Source organism: Dipodomys spectabilis, unplaced genomic scaffold (genome assembly GCF_019054845.1).
Source record: "Dipodomys spectabilis isolate Male_0828 unplaced genomic scaffold, ASM1905484v1 ptg000480l, whole genome shotgun sequence".
NCBI classification, from domain to species: domain Eukaryota; kingdom Metazoa; phylum Chordata; class Mammalia; order Rodentia; family Heteromyidae; genus Dipodomys; species Dipodomys spectabilis.
The window spans coordinates 80,357-101,154 of NW_024871157.1; the positions used below are offsets into that span (position 1 = coordinate 80,357).

Here is a 20,798-nt window from a genome sequence, read left to right on the forward strand (position 1 = left end):
GGGGGAGGGGGCCGGCAGAGAGGGGGGAGGGGGCAGGCAGAGATGGGGGAGGGGGCAGGTAGAGAGGGGGGAGGGACCCAGCAGAGAGGGGGGAGGAGGCAGGCAGAGAGGGGAGAGGGGGCAGGTAGAGAGGGGGGAGGGGGCAGGTAGAGAGGGGAGAGGGGGCAGGCAGAGAGGGGGGAGGGGGCAGGCAGAGAGGGGGGAGGGGGCCGGCAGAGAGGGGGGAGGGGGCCAGCAGAGAGGGGGGAGGAGGCAGGCAGAGAGGGGGGAGGGGGCAGGTAGAGAGGGGGGAGGGGGCAGGTAGAGAGGGGAGAGGGGGCAGGCAGAGAGGGGGGAGGGGCAGGCAGAGAGGGGGGGAGGGGCAGGCAGAGAGGGGGGAGGGGCAGGCAGAGAGGGGGAGGGGCAGGCAGAGAGGGGGGAGGGGCAGGCAGAGAGGGGGGAGGGGGCCAGCAGAGAGGGGGGAGGGGGCAGGCAGAGAGGGGGGAGGGGGCAGGCAGAGAGGGGGGAGGGGGCCAGCAGAGAGGGGGGAGGGGGCAGGCAGAGAGGGGAGAGGGGGCCAGCAGAGAGGGGAGAGGGGGCAGGCAGAGAGGGGAGAGGGGGCCGGCAGAGAGGGGGGAGGGGGCCGGCAGAGAGGGGGAGGGGCAGGCAGAGAGGGGGAGGGGCAGGCAGAGAGGGGGGAGGGGGCAGGCAGAGAGGGGGGAGGGGCAGGCAGAGAGGGGGGAGGGGCCAGCAGAGAGGAGGGAGGGGGCAGGCAGAGAGGGGGGAGGGGGCAGGTAGAGAGGGGAGAGGGGGCAGGCAGAGAGGGGGGAGGGGCAGGCAGAGAGGGGGGAGGGGCAGGCAGAGAGGGGGGAGGGGCAGGCAGAGAGGGGGAGGGGCAGGCAGAGAGGGGGGAGGGGCAGGCAGAGAGGGGGGAGGGGGCCAGCAGAGAGGGGGGAGGGGGCAGGCAGAGAGGGGGGAGGGGGCAGGCAGAGAGGGGGGAGGGGGCCAGCAGAGAGGGGAGAGGGGGCAGGCAGAGAGGGGAGAGGGGGCCGGCAGAGAGGGGGGAGGGGGCCGGCAGAGAGGGGGAGGGGCAGGCAGAGAGGGGGAGGGGCAGGCAGAGAGGGGGGAGGGGGCAGGCAGAGAGGGGGGAGGGGCAGGCAGAGAGGGGGGAGGGGCCAGCAGAGAGGAGGGAGGGGGCAGGCAGAGAGGGGGGAGGGGGCAGGCAGAGAGGGGGAGGGGCAGGCAGAGAGGGGGGAGGGGCAGGCAGAGAGGGGGGAGGGGGCCAGCAGAGAGGGGGGAGGGGGCAGGCAGAGAGGGGGGAGGGGGCAGGCAGAGAGGGGGAGGGGCAGGCAGAGAGGGGAGAGGGGGCAGGCAGAGAGGGGGGAGGGGGCCAGCAGAGAGGGGGGAGGGGGCCAGCAGAGAGGAGGGAGGGGCAGGCAGAGAGGGGGGAGGGGGCCAGCAGAGAGGGGAGAGGGGGCAGGCAGAGAGGAGGGAGGGGCAGGCAGAGAGGGGGGAGGGGGCCAGCAGAGAGGAGGGAGGGGCAGGCAGAGAGGGGAGAGGGGCAGGCAGAGAGGGGGAGGGGGCCAGCAGAGAGGAGGGAGGGGCAGGCAGAGAGGGGGGAGGGGGCAGGCAGAGAGGGGGGAGGGGGCCAGCAGAGAGGAGGGAGGGGCCAGCAGAGAGGGGGGAGGGGGCCAGCAGAGAGGGGGGAGGGGCAGGTGGAGAGGGGGGAGGGGCAGGTGGAGAGGGGGGAGGGGCCAGCAGAGGGGGGAGGGGGCCAGCAGAGAGGGGGGAAGGGCAGGTGGAGAGGGGTAGGGGGCAGGCAGAGAGGGGGGAGGGGCCATCACAGAGGGGGCCAGCAGAGAGGGGGGAGGGGCAGGTGGAGAGGGGGGAGGGGCAGGTGGAGAGGGGGGAGGGGCAGGTGGAGAGGGGGGAGGGGAAGGTGGAAAGGGGGGAGGGGAAGGTGGAGAGGGGGGAGGGGCAGGTGGAGAGGTGGGAGGGGGCAGGTAGAGATGAGGGAAGGGGCAGGTGGAGAGGGGGGAGGGGCAGGTGGAGGGGGGAGGGGCAGGTGGAGAGGGGGAGGGGCAGGTGGAGGGGGGAGGGGCAGGTGGAGAGGGGGGAGGGGCAGGTGGAGAGGGGGGAGGGGGCAGGTGGAGAGGTGGAGGGGTCAGGTAGAGATGAGGGAAGGGGCAGGTGGAGAGAGGGGAGGGGCAGGTGGAGGGGGGAGGGGCAGGTGGAGAGGGGGAGGGGCAGGTGGAGGGGGGAGGGGCAGGTGGAGAGGGGGGAGGGGCAGGTGGAGAGGGGGGAGGGGGCTGGTAGAGACGAGGGCAGGGGCAGGTGGAGAGGGGGGAGGGGGCAGGTGGAGAGGGGGGAGGGGGCAGGTAGAGACGAGGGGAGGGGCAGGTGGAGAGGGGGGAGGGGGCAGGTGGAGAGGGGGGAGGGGCAGGTGGAGGGGGGAGGGGCAGGTGGAGAGGGGGGAGGGGAAGGTGGAGGGGGGAGGGGCAGGTGGAGAGGGGGGAGGGGCAGGTGGAGGGGGGAGGGGCAGGGGGAGGGGCAGGTGGAGAGGGGGGAAGGTGGAGGGGGGAGGGGCAGGTGGAGAGGGGGGAGGGGCAGGTGGAGAGGGGCGAGGGGCAGGTGGAGAGGGGGGAGGGGGCAGGTGGAGAGGGGGGAGGGGGCAGGTGGAGAGGGGGGAGGGCATCTTATTAACCATCGTGGGAATGGAAATCAGCGCCCCCACCCACTGTGGAAGCCAGCATGGCGGTTCCGCATGGCCCAGCACCGGCAGGCGTGCACCGGAAGGATCAACACCCACTCTGGATGGAGACCCGGGCACACCCGTGTCCCGTGTTTCTCCATGTTTATTGGACCACGAGCACCAGCTTGCACAATCAGCCCAGGCCGGTGGGTGGGCCAGGAGCGGAGGTGTGCTCAGCCACGAAGAAGGATGAAGTCTTGTGGCTTGCTGGGGAGGGGCTGGAACCCGGCATCCCCGTGGGGTGTGAAATGAAGACAAGAATCATTTGTGGTGCAGGAGACAAAACCCAAGGCTGTGGCAGTCAAGGGGGTGGGCAGGGGACGACAGAGGCGGAGAAGGAAGGTACTGAGGTGAACAGGCCCAGCATGTGTGTGCATGGTGGGTCTCGATGAAGCCCAGGCCAGGCACATTTAATGTAACTGAAACCGAGAGGCTCTTGGGAGCGTGGGGGGGGGGGGGGGGGCAGGCGCGGCGCTCCGTGGCAGGAGTGGTGCCAGGCGGGCAGAGCGCTGGCAGCAGGAATGCCCACAGGCCCTCTGATGAGGAGGCCGCGTCACACCAGCTTTCCTCAGACATGAGAGGGACGTGAACATAAAGGGGAGGGGAGGGCAGGCGGGAGAGTCTGGCTGGGAAAGAGGCAATGTGCTGACTTCTGTGAATCGCCACAAATCACGTCACAAGCCCTCCCTGCCCCAACCCTCCCAGCTCCCATCGGACTCCGAGTCAGAGCCTCCCAGCTCCCATGGGACTCCGAGTCAGAGCCCAGGTCCTGGTGCCATGGGCCAGACACTCTCCCAACTCCGCCCTCGCCCTCCCACGGCTCTCCTCACTCACGCCCGCCTCACCCTCCTCTCTGCCACCTGTGCTCAGTCAGTATAAGACAAGGCACGTGCCTCGCTAAGTTGACTTAAACCCCCGTTAACTTGGCTCTTCTGGGGGGTTGTGGGCTTGAACTCAGGTACTACACACGTTCTCTGAGCTTTTCTGTTCAAGGCTAGTGCCCTATCACTTTGAGCCACAGCACCACTTCCAGTTTTCTGATGGTTCTTTGGAGATAAGAGTTGCATGGACTTTCCTGCCCCAGCTAGCTTTGAACCGTGATCCTCAGCTCTCAGCCTCCTGAGATGACAGGCGTGAGCCACCAGCATGGAGCAGGTGCTCTGCAATGGTGATAGAACATGAGAGAGACTAAGACAACAGACCCAGATCAGCACAGCGCCAGAGACGGGGACCCCGTGTTCCGTGGGTCGATCATCACACCGATAAAAGACAACAGACCCAGATCAGCACAGCACCAGAGACAGGGACCCCGTGTCCTGTGAGTTGATCACCACACTAAAAGCAGCTGCCATCAGCCAGTCTTCTACCCATGAAAGAGAAAGGTAGGAAAAGATAAAGGAATTGTTCTTCAGTTCTGGGGATTAAACTCAAAGCCTGGTGCTTGCTGGGCTAGTACTCTAGTAGCCCTCAGGCCACAGTTCAGTCCAACTTCATGCCCAGAACACCACTGTGAAGGCCTGGGGTGAAGGCTCAGAACTGGAGCAGGGAAGAGCAGGTACCAAGGTCCTGTGGCAGCACCATGCCAGATGCTACAGTAACTGCAGGAAGCCAGATGGAGGCAGTAAGCAGGAAGTCACAGAGATGATGAGATAGGACATTTTTGGGACCCTGGCTTTCACGGGGATGATGGATGGCAGTGGGGGCATTGGGGGCAGAGGAGGGCGTGGTGCCATTCACACTTGACAGAACAGCTTTGGTCCCTGTGATCAGCAAGCACTGGGGTAGGGCAGGTCATCAGTGGCAGGAAGACCAGGCACGAGACTCTGCAGTGATCCAGGCCAGAGGTGATGGTGGCTGCAGGCAAGGCAGCAGAAGCAGAGTGGGGAGAAGGGCTCTGCAAACATGAGAGGCAGAGCCGTAAGACTTGCTCATGGCTTGGTTGTAACAGAAAAACCAAGGCTGGCTCCTGGTTTTGCAACCTGTGTGGCTAGAAGTGTGACAATCAGCAGAAACAGATAGTTGTTGAACTGGGTTGGCCAGTGCTTCATTGAGAAGGTTTGCGGCTATGATCATCAAAGAGGTCTATAGTTCTCCTTTCTGACAGAGACCTATCTGATTTGGGGTAAGTGTAATACTGGCTCCCTAGAATGAGTTTGGTGGTGATCTCTCCCTTTCTATTTCATTGAAGAGTTTGGAGAGTATTAGTTATTAGTTCTCCTTTGAACACCTTAAAGAATTCAGCCGTAGCTAGGTGCTGGTGGCTCACCCCTGTAATCCTAGCTACTCAGGAGGCTGAGATCTGAGGATCACAGTTGAAAGCCAGCCCTAGCAGGAAAGTCCATGCAACTCTTATCTTTAATTAACCACCAGAAAACCAAGTAGCTCAAGTGTTAGAGAGCTAGGCTTGAGCAAAAGAGCTCAGGGTCAGAGCCCAAACCCAGAGTTCAAGCCCCATGACCAAAAAAAAAAAAAATTCAGCTGTAAATCCATCAGGTCCTGGGCTTTTCTTGGTCTTTTTTTGCCACTTCAATTTCATTGCTTGTTACATATCTATCTAATTGGTTTATATCTTCTTGGCTCAGTTTAGGTGTATTGATGTTCTCTAGAAATGTATCCCATTTCTGCTGGATTCTCCAAATTATTGGTAAAAGGGTTTGCAAAGTATTCCCTTATAATATTTTGAATTTTGATTGTTTCTGATGTTTCCTTTTTCATCTCTGATTTTATATATTTGGGTGGTTTTCTTAGTCAAATTTGCTAAGAGGCTAATGATGGGAACCCTAATACACTGTCAGTGGGAATGTAAACTTGTTCAACCACTCTGGAAAGCAGTATGGAGGTTCCTCAAAATACTAGTCATAGAACTACCCTGTGGTCCAGCAGTTCCACTTCTGGGCATTTATCCAAAAGATTACAAATCTGGATACAGTAAGCCACCAGCACAGCCATGCTAACTGCAGCACTATTCACCATAGCCAAGGTATGGAATCAGCCCAGATGCCCCTCCATGGACAAATCAATCAAGAAAAGGCGGTATGTATACACAATAGAATTATACTCGTCTATTTAAAAAATGGTATTACCCCTTGTAAAGAAATGGAAAGACCTGGAAAAAATTATCTTAAGTGAAGGAAGTCAGACCCAGAAAAACAAAGGATGCATGTTTGCCCTCATATGTGGAAATATGATTTAGCTTATAAACTAATAATGCATTAGGTGGTATGCAAGTGTAACAAATGCACTAACTAAAATATAGTAGATACAAAGGAGAACTCAAATACAATTCCTTAGAAAGGTAAAGTTCAACAAAATAAACACCAGAAAACAAGTACTTGAAAGAGGTAGGGTGGAGTCAAGAGGAGAGGGGCAGACAAATGAAGAGGAGAAGAGGGAGAGAGTGAGGGAAGGGGTGGGCGGGGAAGGGCGGTGAGACGTTGAGAGGCTGACACTAATCAGGATGTGTTGTTCATGCACTGTTTTGTCCAACAGTAACACCTCCGTATAAAGACAATATTTTTTGGTGCCAGTTCTGGGGCTTGAACTCGGGCCTTGGCGCTGTTGAGCCACAGCGCCCTTCTGGCTGTTTCTGCGTCTGTGGTGCTGAGGAATGGAACCCAGGGCTTCATGCATGCTAGGCAAGCGCTCTACCACTGAGCCACCTTCCCAGCCCAAAGAAAATGTTTTTAATTTTAAAAAAAAGAAAGAAAGAAAGAAAAAGAAAAAGACCAGGCTCGGGGCAGGCCGCGGTGGGGCAGGGTCCAGAGCAGGATGGTCCTCAGGGAGGGGACGCCACTGCTGGTGGCTTCCACAGCGATGGGGCACAGAGGGGCTCAGGGCAGCCATCCTAGAAGGGAGCAAGACGACACTGGGGCACCACGTGGGCCCCGGGGGGAGGGGGGAGGCCTGCACGTTGGGAGACTCCCCCATTTCTCAGTGAAGTAGGGAGTCGGTGACAGAAGTGGAAGCTCTTCCAGCTCCGGCCCCTGAGGACATGACTGTGTCCACCGCCCAGAGCCGCTGCCCACACGGCAGCTCCTGACCCCGAGGACATGAGCCGTGTCCACCGCCCAGAGCCGCTGCCCGCACCGCAGCTCCAGCCGATCTCCAGACACCGGGGCACTGCTGCTGCAGCTCATGCTGACCTGGCGCTCCCCTGAGACACCCGCTGGGACCCGCACAGGGAAGACTGCGTGCTCTGCCTGTTCCTTCCTCTCTCCAAAAAGCTGTTCCTGGGGGTCCCCCTTAACTGCGACCTTAGAGGAGAAGGAAGTCGCTGGACACTCACAGAGGAAGACGGGAACATCGGTGGCAAGGAGCCCAGCAGCATGAGTGCGCCCCAAAACGTCTGTCTCCCACCTAAGCCCAGAGCACCCCCAAAGGCACAGGACAGGTGAGCACCATGTGGCCGGATCACGTGGCTTCCCATTTACCTGCCCCAGGCCAGCCAAATGAAAATCAATGCATCTATAAAACCCAACAGCATGCCAAAGCAAACCTCATGAACGATGAAATGCTCTTTTTCTAGGTCTTAGGAAAACCTCATGAAGAAGTAACAGTCCACAATGTGTGTACTTTCACTCTGGGCTTTATGTCAACAGTTCTCATATCATTAACTTGCTCCACCCAAGCTGCTATCATCAGGCCTGGCATGGATACCTCATTCAAACTGAGTTCCTGGCCGGCCACCTGGGGCGCACGCCTGTCAGCTCAGCTACTCAGGAGGCTGAGATCTGAGGATCCAGGTACAAAGCCAACTGGGAGACAGAAATCTCCAAAATCCACCAAAAAGCTAGAAGTGGAGCTGTGGCTCAAGTGGTATAGCACCAGCCTTGAGCAGCAAAGCTCAGGGATGGTGTTTCTAACCGAAGGCGAGCATTTCTGCAAAATAGAGATCAAGCTTTTCCACTAAACAAGGGGCATGCACACAAGAGGACCGAGCCAGAAACCAGGACAGGAAACACACACCAGCGTGTGTTCAGTTCACACTTGTCCATGTGTGGAAAGCCAGCATCATGACCACCTCTGGTTGCGTGAAAGGCGTCTCGTGAACCAGCTTCACGGGCTTCTTTTCAGTCTGTACTGTCCGTGGCTGTGGACGACTTCCCGTTGAGGCTCACAGGACTCTCCTGGACGCTCTGGTACCACCCCCGGCGTCACCGTGGGGGTGACAGGAGGACGGGGCCAGAGCTGAGTGCCACCACGTGTTACTTAAGCCTGAGAGAACTCTGGGATCCGCGCCATCTGCTCCTGCTTCACAGAAGAGGAGGCTGAGGCTCTGTCCCGCCCAAAGCCGCACAACCCCAGCCTGGCGCCCCACTCAGCACCGCCCCCCGGGAGGGCACTGGCCACTTCTGAACCTCTCCCCAGAAGGAACGGTCCAGAGATCTGAGGGAAGACACAGGGTGCACAAGGCAGGCCAGCACAGCCCGTGTCTCAGAAAGCATGGTATAAATACACACACTTCTGGCTGTGGCTGTGCTTTTTCTGGAAAGAATCTCCAAGTGTGCGGCGGCTACCTGTGAGGAGACACTCCGCTGGGCAGGAGGCCTTAGCTTTTCGTTGCCAAGGTTCTGGGCTTTGCTGCTTTATCCTTCTGCTAATATCACGTGCATTTTATTTAAATGTCAAAACAGGAGAAACACATCCCTCGGGATCAGCCAGGTGGGAAGACTAAGCCCTTTTCTGTTTCCTGCCCAGTACTGATCTACATGAGTCTTAAAAGTCTGAAACTATTGAAGAATAGCTACCCAGGAGCTACACATAGGAATGATTTATGTTACCCAATGTAGGCCGCAGGAGACAGTATAACTGTCACTCTCCACCAAGATGGTAGTGTGCGGTCCCCAGACTTGCCCACGTGTTGCTTCCCTGGTGAAAGGGTTTTGCAGATGACATTAAAGATCCTGAAGCCAGACAGCAGTGGCTCACACTTACAAACCTGGCTAGCCAGGGGACTGAGATCTGAGGATCACAATTCAAAGCCAAGCCAGGCAGCAAAGTCCATGAGATTCTTATCTCCAAGTAGAGTGCCAGCCTTGAACAAAAAAAAGCTAAGGGACAGTGCCAAGGCCCTGCTTTTCAAGTCCCTTCCCTGCAAGCAAGCAAGCAGGATGGGGGGGGGGGGGAGACAAAAGAGAGACAGACAGACAGACAGACAGGGAGGGGGGGAGGGAGGATCAATCTTGAGATGGGGAGATTATCTGGCAAAATTCCCAAAGAGGAGGTATGCAAGGGCATTACAGACTTGTTTGTAGACATGGAGGAGGAGGAGGAGGAGGAGGGAGGAAGAAGGAGGAGGAGGAGGGAGGGAGGAGAAGGGGGGGAGGAGGAGGGAGGAGAGAGGAGGAGGAGGTGGAGGTGGTGGTGGTAGAAGAAGAGGAGGAAGAGGAGGAGGAGGGAGGAAGAAGACGGAGGAGGGAGAAGGAGAGAGGAGGAGAAGGAGAGAGGAGGAGAAGGGAGGAGGAGGAGAAAGAGAAAGGGAACATTGAAAGGGGCTGCAGCCCGCGTAAAAGCCCAGCACCCATCTAACAGGTGGCAAATGCACGGGGAGAAGGCAGGCATCGATGAGGAGAGCTGCCGGCTACCCGATGTCCTGTCCGGCCACCGCTGTGCACCTGCCCGGGACGGTGGCGGGAAGGGAGTCCCACCCCGGTGACTGGAGCCCTCACCACGCTGCCCGGGTCGGGAGTGTGGCTCCGGGCTGTGGCACATCAGCGGGTTGAGTGCGGAGCTCCGCGGGCTCGGCCGGGGTGATAAGGAGGTTTCTCAGCAAAGTGCTACCTGCTCTTGAGAACCTCCGTGTAAGAGCCACAGAGTGAACAAGGTGGCAACGCTCCACTTACAAAGGATGCGTCACCCACGCCTCTAATCAGCAAGCCCCCGGGTACTTCTAACAGGGGCACAAGAAAACTAAACAAACTGAAAGTGCAGACCATTGTTGGAATACAGCTGCTGCCCAAAGAGGGGGTGCCTGTAACGCTGAGCTTCCCGTGAGCTTCAGTTTGCTCCCTAAGTACCCAGGGCATGGTGGGACCACCCCAGTGAAGGACGAAAGGCCACTGGGATGGACAGACAGAACGGCGGACGGAAGTGCCACCTCTGCCACACAGTGAGTGATCTAAGCCACTGCCGTGGCATGGCACCGCACCCTCTGCCTTGCTTTCCTTCCCACGGGTGATTTCTTAGGAGAGGGCCTCGCTTCCCACCCAGGCATGTATCTGAGCAGCAACGCCCCTATTTGGGGGCTTCCTGCCACCCCCTCTCAGGAGCTGCATGCCAACACATCAAACTTGCTTCTGTGGAGATGGAGTCTAGGGGACGTTTCTACCCCAGCTGCCCTGGAACTGTGATCCTCCGGAGCTCAGCCTCCCATGAAACTGGGCTTAAGGGCCTGAGCCACTGAGACCTGGCTGGAAAGGATACCTGTAATCTCCTTAAGCTAAGGGTAAGCACCTGAGCGGCCACTGCATGGCTGCATCCCTTATATGTAATTTATAAGGATCATTTTGCATGTATTCAAATGAGTAAAAATAACAATAACCACTCACTTATGTAGACCTGTCTGTACAAGACCCCATGGTAACAGCTTCCTGGACGGCATGTGGCAGGGACACCGCCGGGCTGGCCTCTGGAGCCCCCCTGACCCCCAGCCCCTGGCCACCCCTGAGCTCAGCGTGGTGTCCCAATGCCAACAGCTGAGGCACGCTCTGTGCGGAACATTCGGGAAAGTGCCAGCATCCGCATCATGGCAGGGAGGGTAATGACCTGCCAGGCAAGGCCACAGTGTTGAATTAATCCTTAATGTGCCAGAGGGCTTTTTTTCCCTCCCGTTGGGTCATTTAATAATGCGGGGACTCGCTCCTTCCCTCCACCTTCAGTTCTCCCATTGCCATGGAGACGGGTGTGAATCAGCCATCATAAATAAAAATAATTCAGCTGCCCCGCCCCCGCCACACGCCACCCGGATGTGGTGCCAACTCCATCTTATTTGCTTCGTTCTGAGAGCTCATGGGAGCTCAAGCGACCCAGGATGCCAGCAGATGCCAGCCCTCACCTGGCTCCCGGCGGACCCCAGGGGCCGCCTTCCCGCCCGCCCCCAGCTGCGGCTAGACCACACCGGCATGAACCACGGTGCCCCCACCACCCCCAGGAGATCCCTTCCAAGACCCGGGCTCCCAGCCTAGCCCTGGCCGCCCCAACTCCACCCCTCACGCGGAATCTCCATCAATGAAGAGTGGGCCAGGAAGCAGATTCCACAGCCAGCAATGCCTGCCTTCCTCCCCTCCTTCCTCCTTCCCTCCCTCCCCCCTCCTTTGGCTAAGAAAGACCCTGGTCTCCCCCTGTGTCTCCCCCATGTGGCTTAGGGTCCTTGTCAACCTAGAGACCAGGCCTCCATCTGCGCCTTTCCAGGTAGCCGCCCTCCTCCACTTCAGCACGCCTTGTGCTCATGCTGGCTTTGCTTCACAGGTTTCTGGCTATGGCTGGCAAGCGGTGCTGGCTTCATGGCTCAGACTGAAGGAAAAACAACGAGTTCCATTTTAAATACGTATTCAAATTGTCAAATAGGAGGAGAAGCGCTATGCCTCAAAGAAAATCATGAAGCTCTTCCCTAAAAATAAACAAATCATGGAGTTTATATCCAAAAAGTCAGAGTACAGGGAACCAGCCTCCTGTCTCTCCATCCCTTTCCACCAACCACACCCGGGCTGTGCACAAGGAGACTACAGTCCACAACGGCCAAAAATACAACGAAAGGAGGAAAATATAACCTCAGTATGAGGGCCCGGGGGAAGCTGAGGACTGTCTTCTAGAAGGGCTATCTGCCACTTCATGCTGACCAGTTTTTTAAATGATTTCTGTCAGACCTGCTGACTTTGACAGGTAACAGACACCAACGGTCAGGAGCACCAGACCATGTAATAACCAGCAGGGCCCCAATAATGAACTGTCTTACTCTTTAGAGGTCATAATTAACACACACATACTCATACACACACACACACACCTCTACCAATACACCCAAGCAGGCATCACCAATCAATCATGACATTCCTCCCCACGATGAAAACACCAACCAATCATAGCAAGTGGAATGAAATCCTTTGGCCAGCCCCAGAAAGCTCTTCCACTCGCCATAAACACACTGGGAAGAGAGAGCTGGGCAGTTCAGTCAGGTTCCAAATGCCAGGCTGGATGCTCAAGGAAGAGAGCCGGAGTAACCCGAGAAGTGACTCCTCTCAGTACCACAGCCCAGCCACCAGCAGGGAAGTCTGTTTGCCACCAGTCCCGGGGCGGAAGGCCTCGCCTCCTCCAGGCAAACTCCGTCTTGGAGACGAGGTGGTGCTGAGACGCCTTCTGGACAAGCAATGGCATCTGGGTGCGAGGGCTCTGCGGTGGTTGTCCCTTTGACCTTCCATTGTTACCATGGTGAGGTAACGAGGTACTTGATGACATAGCAGTTACCGTGACCTTGTGCTCATGGGTTCTTGGGGCCAGGAATTGGGGTGGGGATACGGTGGGAATGGCTAGTGTCTGGGGGTTCGGGCTGGAGGTGACTCAAAGGAGATTCCCAGGGCTAGAAACTCCATTTCTAAAACAGTTTCTTCACTCATAGCTCTAGGACTTGGGAAGTAGACAAGAAGACAGCTGGAAAGTGAGCTCAGCTCGGCTCTGAATAACAACAGCCCCAGCATGGTGGGTAGAGGAGGGGACACGGAGGGAGAGAGGGAGGGAGGAAGAGAGATCTGCACAGGGCCTCAGCGGCCTGGTGTGGCCAGGGGTAATAACCCGAGGTCTCCCAAGGCAGCAAACAAGGCTGAGCTGCTCACTCCTGCAGACCTGCTTCAGAAGTCACGTGGCCTCATTTCTATTGTTTCCGCTGGTCTGGGTGCCACAAGGCACCCAGACCCAAGGGAAGGAGACAAACCCCTCTCCATGAACCGGGTGTCAGAGAACTTGGGGCCAGACTTAAAATCATCTCAAATTCAGCTACTGGGATTGAATATGATATCCTAAGAAAATAACATGGGCTGGGGGTGGGGGGTGGGGTGTTTTATACAAGGACCATCCCAGAAGAAGTGCATGTGCCAGTGATCTATAAAGAACGCAGAACCAAATCTGGTGTTCAATGGGGGTAGATGTTATTAACATATGCAAATATCTCAACAAAATGTCAAGTGACAACATCTGCTTTCACCACTGTGCTGTAGTTTTACATTTCTTCTGGGGTCACTGTGCCCCTTTCTGGAAACAAGTAGCATGTAAACACTTGGGTTAAGAGGAGAGCTGCCGTATTCCCACACCAATCAGAGTGTCAAGAATAAGCCATCCAACTCCTGGAGCTGAGGAGGTAATTGGAAACGATCAACTTGACTTTTTAAAAATTATAATAATTACCACTGCTAGAGGTACAAAGTTAAAAAAAACTCATATATTGTTGGTGGGGTTGTCAACAGATAATCTTTCTAAAAATTAATTTGGCAAGAAGAATCAAAACATTGGAAAGCATTCACATTCTTAACCTGGGAATTACTCTCTTAGAAATTTAAAAGACAGTCAGAGCTCCAAGAACATTCACTGCAACAAAACTATGGCAGAGAAAGTCTGTAACCTAACTGCTCAAAAATAGGTATGCCCCGCAAAATGAAGTAGGCCCGGGATGAAATACTAAGTACAGCCCCAAAGCTTACTATCCCTAGCACCACAAAACAAATCATAGCTGAAGAACATTTAAAGACAGGAAAGCCAGGCACTGGTGGCTCACTCCTGCAATCCCAGCGACTCAGGAGGCTCTGATCTGAGACTTGTGGTTCGAGGCCAGCCAGACGGAAGAGTCTGTGAGACTCCTATTGCCAATTAACCACCAAAAAGCCAGCATGGAGCTATGGCCCAAGTGGTAGATCACCAGCCTTGAGCAAAGAAAAATCAAGCCCCAGGACCAGCACCAAGGAAAAGGGTGTCAGCTGCTCGACATTGTGTAAAGGAAAAAGGAAGGGCACGGTGGTGGGGTAATTAGGAGGCTCTTCCTAGCGCTGCTGTCTGTGGGGCTTTGCCAGGCTCCAGCCCCTGCGAGTGAAAACTACATTTCCCAGGCTCCTTTGCAACTCACAGCCCGTGGTCCCGGCCGGAGCTGCGCGGCCGTGTGCGCACGCGCGGGGCGGGGCGCCCGGTTAGCGGAGGCGGGGGGGGGGGGGGGGGGGGGGGGGGGCGGGGGGGACGCCCAGCCCCGCGGCTCCGCCTCGGGCCCGCGCCCGGGGTGACCTGGGCCCGCACCCCGCCCGGGCGCCGGTCCGCCTGGCGGGGACCCACAGCAGCTCCCGCTTCTCCTCGAGGGGAGCCCGGCTCCGCCTCCCCGCACACCGGGAGGGCGTCCCGACCTATGAGCCCTGGCCGGCCGCGCCCCGTCCCCGCGCCCCTCCCCGCGCCCCGTCCCCGCGCCCCCCTCCCCGCGCCCCTCCCCGCGCCCCGTCCCCGCGCCCCTCCCCGCGCCCCGTCCCCGCGCCCCTCCCCGCGCCCCGTCCCCGCGCCCTGCGCCCCTCCCCGCGCCCCCGTCCCCACGCCCCGTCCCCGCGCCCCCGTCCCCGCGCCCCCCGTCCCCACGCCCCGTCCCCGCGCCCCCGTCCCCACGCCCCGTCCCCGCGCCCCCGTCCCCACGGCCCTCCCCGCGCCCCCGTCCCCACGGCCCCGTCCCCGCGCCCCCCGTCCCCACGCCCCGTCCCCACGGCCCCGTCCCCGCGCCCCCGTCCCCACGCCCCGTCCCCGCGCCCCCCGTCCCCACGGCCCTCCCCGCGCCCCGTCCCCGCGCCCCCGTCCCCACGGCCCGGTCCCCGCGCCCCGCGCCCCGTCCCCGCGCCCCCGTCCCCACGGCCCTCCCCGCGCCCCGTCCCCGCGCCCCCGTCCCCACGGCCCCGTCCCCGCGCCCCGTCCCCGCGCCCCCGTCCCCGCGCCCCGTCCCCGCGCCCCGTCCCCGCGCCCCCGTCCCCACGGCCCCGTCCCCGCGCCCCGTCCCCGCGCCCCCGTCCCCACGGCCCTCCCCGCGCCCCGTCCCCGCGCCCCGTCCCCGCGCCCCGTCCCCGCGCCCCCGTCCCCGCGCCCCGCGCCCCGTCCCCGCGCCCCCGCGCCCCGTCCCCGCGCCCCCGTCCCCGCGCCCCCCGCGCCCCGTCCCCGCGCCCCCCGTCCCCGCGCCCCCGTCCCCGCGCCCCGTCCCCGCGCCCCCGTCCCCGCGCCCCGTCCCCGCGCCCCGTCCCCGCGCCCCCGTCCCCGCGCCCCCGTCCCCGCGCCCCATCCCCGCGCCCCCGTCCCCACGGCCCTCCCCGCGCCCCGTCCCCGCGCCCCGTCCCCGCGCCCCCGTCCCCGCGCCCCGCGCCCCGTCCCCGCGCCCCCGTCCCCACGCCCCGTCTCCGCGCCCCATTTCCACTCCCCGTACCCGCGCCCATCCCGCACCCCTGCACCCCACCCCATCCCCACGGCCCCATCCCCACTCCCCGTCCCCGCGCCCCGTCCCGCATCCCGTCCCCACTCCCCGTCCCCACATCCCATCCCTGCACCCCACCCCACCCCATCCCATCCCCACGGCCCTGTCCCCGCGCCCATCCCACACCCCGCCCTAGGCCCGGCCCACGGGGGGCCGAGCGGTGGCCAGGCCCCTCACCCCTCCTGCCGCCCAGGAAAGCGCAGTTTCCTTGCAGCAACGGCTCTGAGCTCAGCCGCACCGGCCCCGCACCTGCCCCGCAGCCGCAGCACCTGCCCCGCACCGGCCCCGCACCGCCCTGCAGCCGCAGCCCCCAGTTTGCCCCACAGGGACGCGGGGCGCGGCCGGCCATCCCGGACCGGGACCCTGGGACCTGGACCGTGCTGCAAAGAACCAAATTGACGATGGCGGCGGTGGCGGTGAAACGCTCTGGGCCCGAGGCAGTAGGCCGTGCCCAGGAAGGTGCGGAGCGGCCAGAGAGCCCCCAACGCAGGGGTGCGCGCTGTAGCTCCCTGCTGCGGTGTGGCGCCGGGACACCTTCGGCCTCTCTGGGCCCTGCTCACCTTGGCTTTTTTCTCTCTTTCTTTTTCCAGCCCTGGGCTTGAACTCCGGCCCGGGCGCTGTCCCTGGGCTTCTCTGGCTCAAGGTTAGCGCCATCTACCACTTGACAGCGCCACTTCCAGCGCTGTGTATTCAGCTTGGCTTTTTTTCATCTTAATTTTTCTAAACCAAAACATCCCCTCCACTACTGTCTTGTTGCCACTCAACTGCCCCGCTCCAAGGGCAGTTCCTCAGGAACTTTCTAGAAACATCTTTTGAACGTTAAAGTCTTTATGCGCCTACTATACAGTAAGTATTCAACATAAGTCAGCTGTCAGCCCTAAAGAACTAGCCTGGGCAGCATAGCAAGGCACCAACCCAGAAGAAATGTGAACCGTTGCCAGGTTCCTGAACACAAAATGGACATTTCTTATCTCCATTTCCCAGACAATACAGCTCAACAATGGATATGTTATATTGTATTAGGTATTGTAAGTAATCTAGAGAAGTTCAGTTCCAGCCACTAAGGAGCTGTAAGTAGGAGAATTGTGGTCAGAGGCCAGCCCTGGTCAAAACCTGAGATTCTACCTGAAAAATAACAAAGCAAAAGCAAGTTGGGGTGTGGCCCAATGGCAGAGCACCTGCTTAGTGCACTTGAGACTCTTAAGTTCAAAGAACTGAAAAAAAAAAAAAAATCAGGATTTCTGGCTTTACTTGAAAATCCAAATCTGCATGTCAGATCTGCGGGGTCACCCTGGTGGACAGCCACAGGTTCAGTCTCCTCACCCAACCGGAGCCACCTCCCCGCTCCAGTCTCCAAAAGGGAAAGAGGCTGTGGGCCTGAGTAACTGGACATTTACCTTGCATAAGGAAAATGTGACCTCAAGCTGGGACCATCCAAACCCCCCACGCAGAGCAACACCCCAATGCCACAAGGAAGAGCAGGGGAACAAACTGCTGTTCAGGAGAGGAGAGAAGAAGAGTGGTTCTAAGTGGGAAAGTGCTGGGTAAAAGCTCCCCTACTGGGAGCTATTCAATTCACTCATTAGGAATGAAACAGACTCCAATCTACTGGGTCTGAAGGGGCCCAGGAGGCTGCTTTATTGCATGCAGGAGTGGGAGGGGTTCCCCGCCACCCCATCCCCATCCCCCCCCAACCCCCCACCCAGACTGTCTGCCTCAGAGGGCGAAAGTCAAACACCTGCAGGAACCAGACAGAGATGCAAATGTGAGCAGATGCCCAACAACACACTTGGCTAGAATCGTAAATATGTGGGAATCTCTTCCCTTCTCCAAAGATGCCAAACACACAGCCCTCTAGAAGCACCTCCCAGTCTGGAGATGGAGAACAGACAGAAACGTGGCTGTCACAGGAAAAGCTACAGTCAAATGATGATTGCAAATCTTCCCTGACAGCCTGGGTGCAGGGTAGATGAGAGGGAGCAGCAGGGACTTGGGCAGTGATGAGCCTTATCTAAAGCAAGAGCACACTGGTCAGCTCCATTCCCCCAGCGTCTGAGCGGGAAGGAAGGAATCAGGTCTGCTTCCAGCCAGGGAAGGGAGCAGGGGTGAGTCTCATCAGGTTCACCGCATGCATAATTAGACAGGTCAAAATGAAATCCCCTTGCACAACTAATCGATGCTCGTTTTCAAAAAATAAAATAAAATAACCCAGCTGCTTGGAGGCTCTCAGCCTCCCCCATCCCCACAATTCTCCTTAAGCAAAGCAAACTCTGTCAGTCGGCCAGACTGAGTTCAAAGGGCATCATTTAGCATCTTTTGCACAAGAGAAAACATGGCTCTAGATTATGGTGCCCAGGGACACATTAATCCCTCCCTGGCCTTCCTCTAGCTGAGGAGTCTTCCATCTGGCTTCAACACAGTCCCACATTCTGGAACCATCCATCCTCATGTGATGGGATCCACTGGCTGGCACATGCCGGCAGCGGCGGCATTACACACTACAGCATTGGGGATGCACTGATCCCAAGCCAGGAGTGCGCACTCGGGTAACTGCATTCCCCTCCGCACGCATCAGCCCCCAGCAGCGCTTCTGCGTCAGCTGAGCACTGAGGCCCAAGACTCCACCTGCAGATCAGACAATGGCAGCGGAACCACCACAGCCAGAAGGGCACCCAGACAGAGCCTCCTCACTCTGGAGAGTCACTTTGAAGTCAGCACAGTGAGCTGAGAAAGCCCTATATATTCCCTCACAACATTTTGCAGAAAAACAGTGGGCCATGCAAATAGTCACAGAAGGACCTAGCCTCACCTTCTAACACGTGAGCGAGAAACTTCTGCCTAGAGAGTCAGAAGGTTGAAGAGTCTCTGAGCTACCAGACCATGTAAGACGCTGGGCAAAGCACATGGTACCAGGCCCAGCAGAGGACTAGCGGGACATGCCTTATTGGGGAGGAGACCACAGAAGTCGTTTTTGCAGGCACCTTCATTGTGCTGGGGTTAGGAAGCAGAATAACCAGCAACACCAACCAGTCTTGCAGGCACAAGACTGGCAACTTAGGACAAGGCTACACTTGGCAATGACATTTTAAAAACAAGGGAATTGATTTGAATATAACTCTTAGTCGTGGAAGAGCTGCAAAGAGGCTCGAGAGAGGTTGAGAAATCATGGTAGTTTTCCAAACACTTTCCTAAAAACCCTTTTCCAAAACCAAAAGTTTGAGCATCAGGTATACCTGGAGCATAGCCTCCAGAACTCCACAGACTGGTGGAAATCAATGCTGGCAAACTAACCGAGGGAGACACATTCCTACTCAGGCTTTGACCTCTAGGACAGAGCTGCCACCTGGGTGGCACAAAGCTGTGTAAAGGGTCCCCTCTGGGTGAAGAAGAGCCATGGGGCCTGGCTGGAAGATGCTTAGCAAGTTCCACAAAAAGCCACAAGGACAGCCAGGCAGCTTTAACTCCAAATTTCAGCTCCCAGGGACATGTGTGTGCTTATAAATGGAACAAAACTGCAACCACGGCATTGAGCCCCCACGGGCTGCCTCCCCACGGGCTGCCTCTGCCCATAAACAAGAACAGAGCCTGCCCAGGGCTACTCTCCCACCCACTTGCCCTTATTTCTGTGCAGATCACTGCCCAGGGTCCCAGGGGATTAATTACAGACACCGTTTATGAAGGGCTCCTCAGGCTAGGGTCAGTCCTGATTCTCAGGGACGGGATCCGGGAAGGAGACTTTCACTTTGAAGTCAAATGGTCCAAACCATTGCCACGTTCCAACTTGACCTGGTAACAAACCTCAAACATCCACAAGGCGGCCTTTTCCTAATCACTTAACCTGTGTCAGTTACTGGAGATACAGCCATGACGATGATGATGATGATGATGATGATGAACTGTCTGCCCGCAGCCCATGCTAGCAGATAGGATCTCAGAAATGTCTGCCTCAGTCTGCACACTTTCACCAGGCACCTGGCACTGTGGTACATCCTGACCACACAGGCTGCAGAGAGAGGATGGCTGTGGCCCCACAGAACCTTGGTCCAGCCGGGGAGACAAGGCATCAGGAAGTGGAGAAGGAAATTGCCCAACATGGCTAGATGCAAAGAAAACAGCCATTCTGCTTGGCTGCGGTGTCTGGTGTCCCTTCTGATTGGCTGTTATGTCTAGGGTCCCTTCTGAATGGCTATGGTATCTGTGGCCATTCAGATTGCCTGTGGTGTCTGTCTATTCTGCTTGGTTGTGATGACTGATGTCCGTTCTGATTGGCTATGGTATCTGGTGTCCATTCAGATTGGCTGTGGTGTCTAATGTCTATTCTGATTGGTTGTGATGACTGATGTCCATTCTGATGGGCTGTGGTTTCTGGTGTCCATTCTGATTGGCTGTGGTGTTTATTCTGATTGGTTGTGATGACTGATGTCCATTCTGATTGGCTGTGCTATCTCGTGTTCAACTTGACTGGCTGGGGTGTTGCTGCTGCTTGCTCAAAACAGAAGCATACGTTTGTTTAGAAGACCAAGGCCTGGTGAGGCCTGGACTTCTCTTTCTCTGGTTCTCTCCAAGGCCGGTTCCCTGACCCCATTCAGAATTCAGACTGATGCCACCTGTGCGAGGCCCGTGCCTATCATCCAGGTACAGTAGAGCCCACGCTGCGGCCTTCATCGCTCACCACTCCACTTTGTCATCTGTGTGTGGCCATCATACTTTTCAAAGATGGCGGCAGCCTGGCCCCACCTCCCACATGCCCCTCATCTTCAACCAGGACGTGCATCCAGACCATGTCACTGGATGTCTTTGCAGAACACCTGTGGAAACTCCCCCTGCTTGTTGACTGTACCTCATTCTCTGCGCTCAGCACCCCAGGCAGAGGGCTGCCTGTTCTGATTTAGCCCACACCCAAGCACAGGCCCAATGGCGACTTCTGAACCACAAAGGGAAAATGGCAGACACCTGGATGCTTCCGTGCTTCTGACAGTGTCCATTCATCCTCTCCCGGAAACAAACTTCAACCATGTGCAATCGCCACGCTTTTTACCTTCACAAACTGCTTTTTAGGAAATCCAGGCCCAAGAACAACAGGATCATCCAACTTCTGCCTGAAAAGACTACCGGAAAAGCAGGACGATTGCCCCCCGCCACACACACACACAGACACCTGCCCTCCTCTAGGGGACAGAAAAGTGGCCTACAGGAAGTGACCCCAGTGCTCCAGACCCCTCATCTCTAGTCCACTGTGAAAGCTTAGAAGGCAGGCGGGCACTCTAAGGAAGATGGGCCTGACAGGGAGCACCACAGATCTTCCAGGTCCCATCTACACCCAAAACCAGCTGTGGGTTATACGTAAATGATGGGGGTGGCTGTGTTCCAATAAAACTTTATTTACAGAACAGGTTAAAGGCTACATCAGCCAACTCTTCCATTCATCGCCAGTGAAACCTGGAAGTGGGTTTCACAGAGCCCCTCCTGGTGCTTGACCCTCCTCCAAGCCAGCCAGGGCTTTCATGCCTCCTTCCTGGGGCCGCTTATCAAAGACACAAATCCTGTGAGCCTGATGGGCACGCCCTCCCTTTTGGAGACCTGACTGTTGATTCC

At 58.0% G+C, this 20,798-nt stretch overlaps 1 protein-coding gene across 1 annotated transcript in view; it reads right to left on the bottom strand.

Moving 5' to 3' along the window:
• LOC122098492 (transmembrane protein 132B-like) overlaps nucleotides 1-20,798 on the bottom strand; it is a 102,259-nt gene that overhangs the window by 46,618 nt on the left and 34,843 nt on the right. The window lies entirely within an intron of this gene.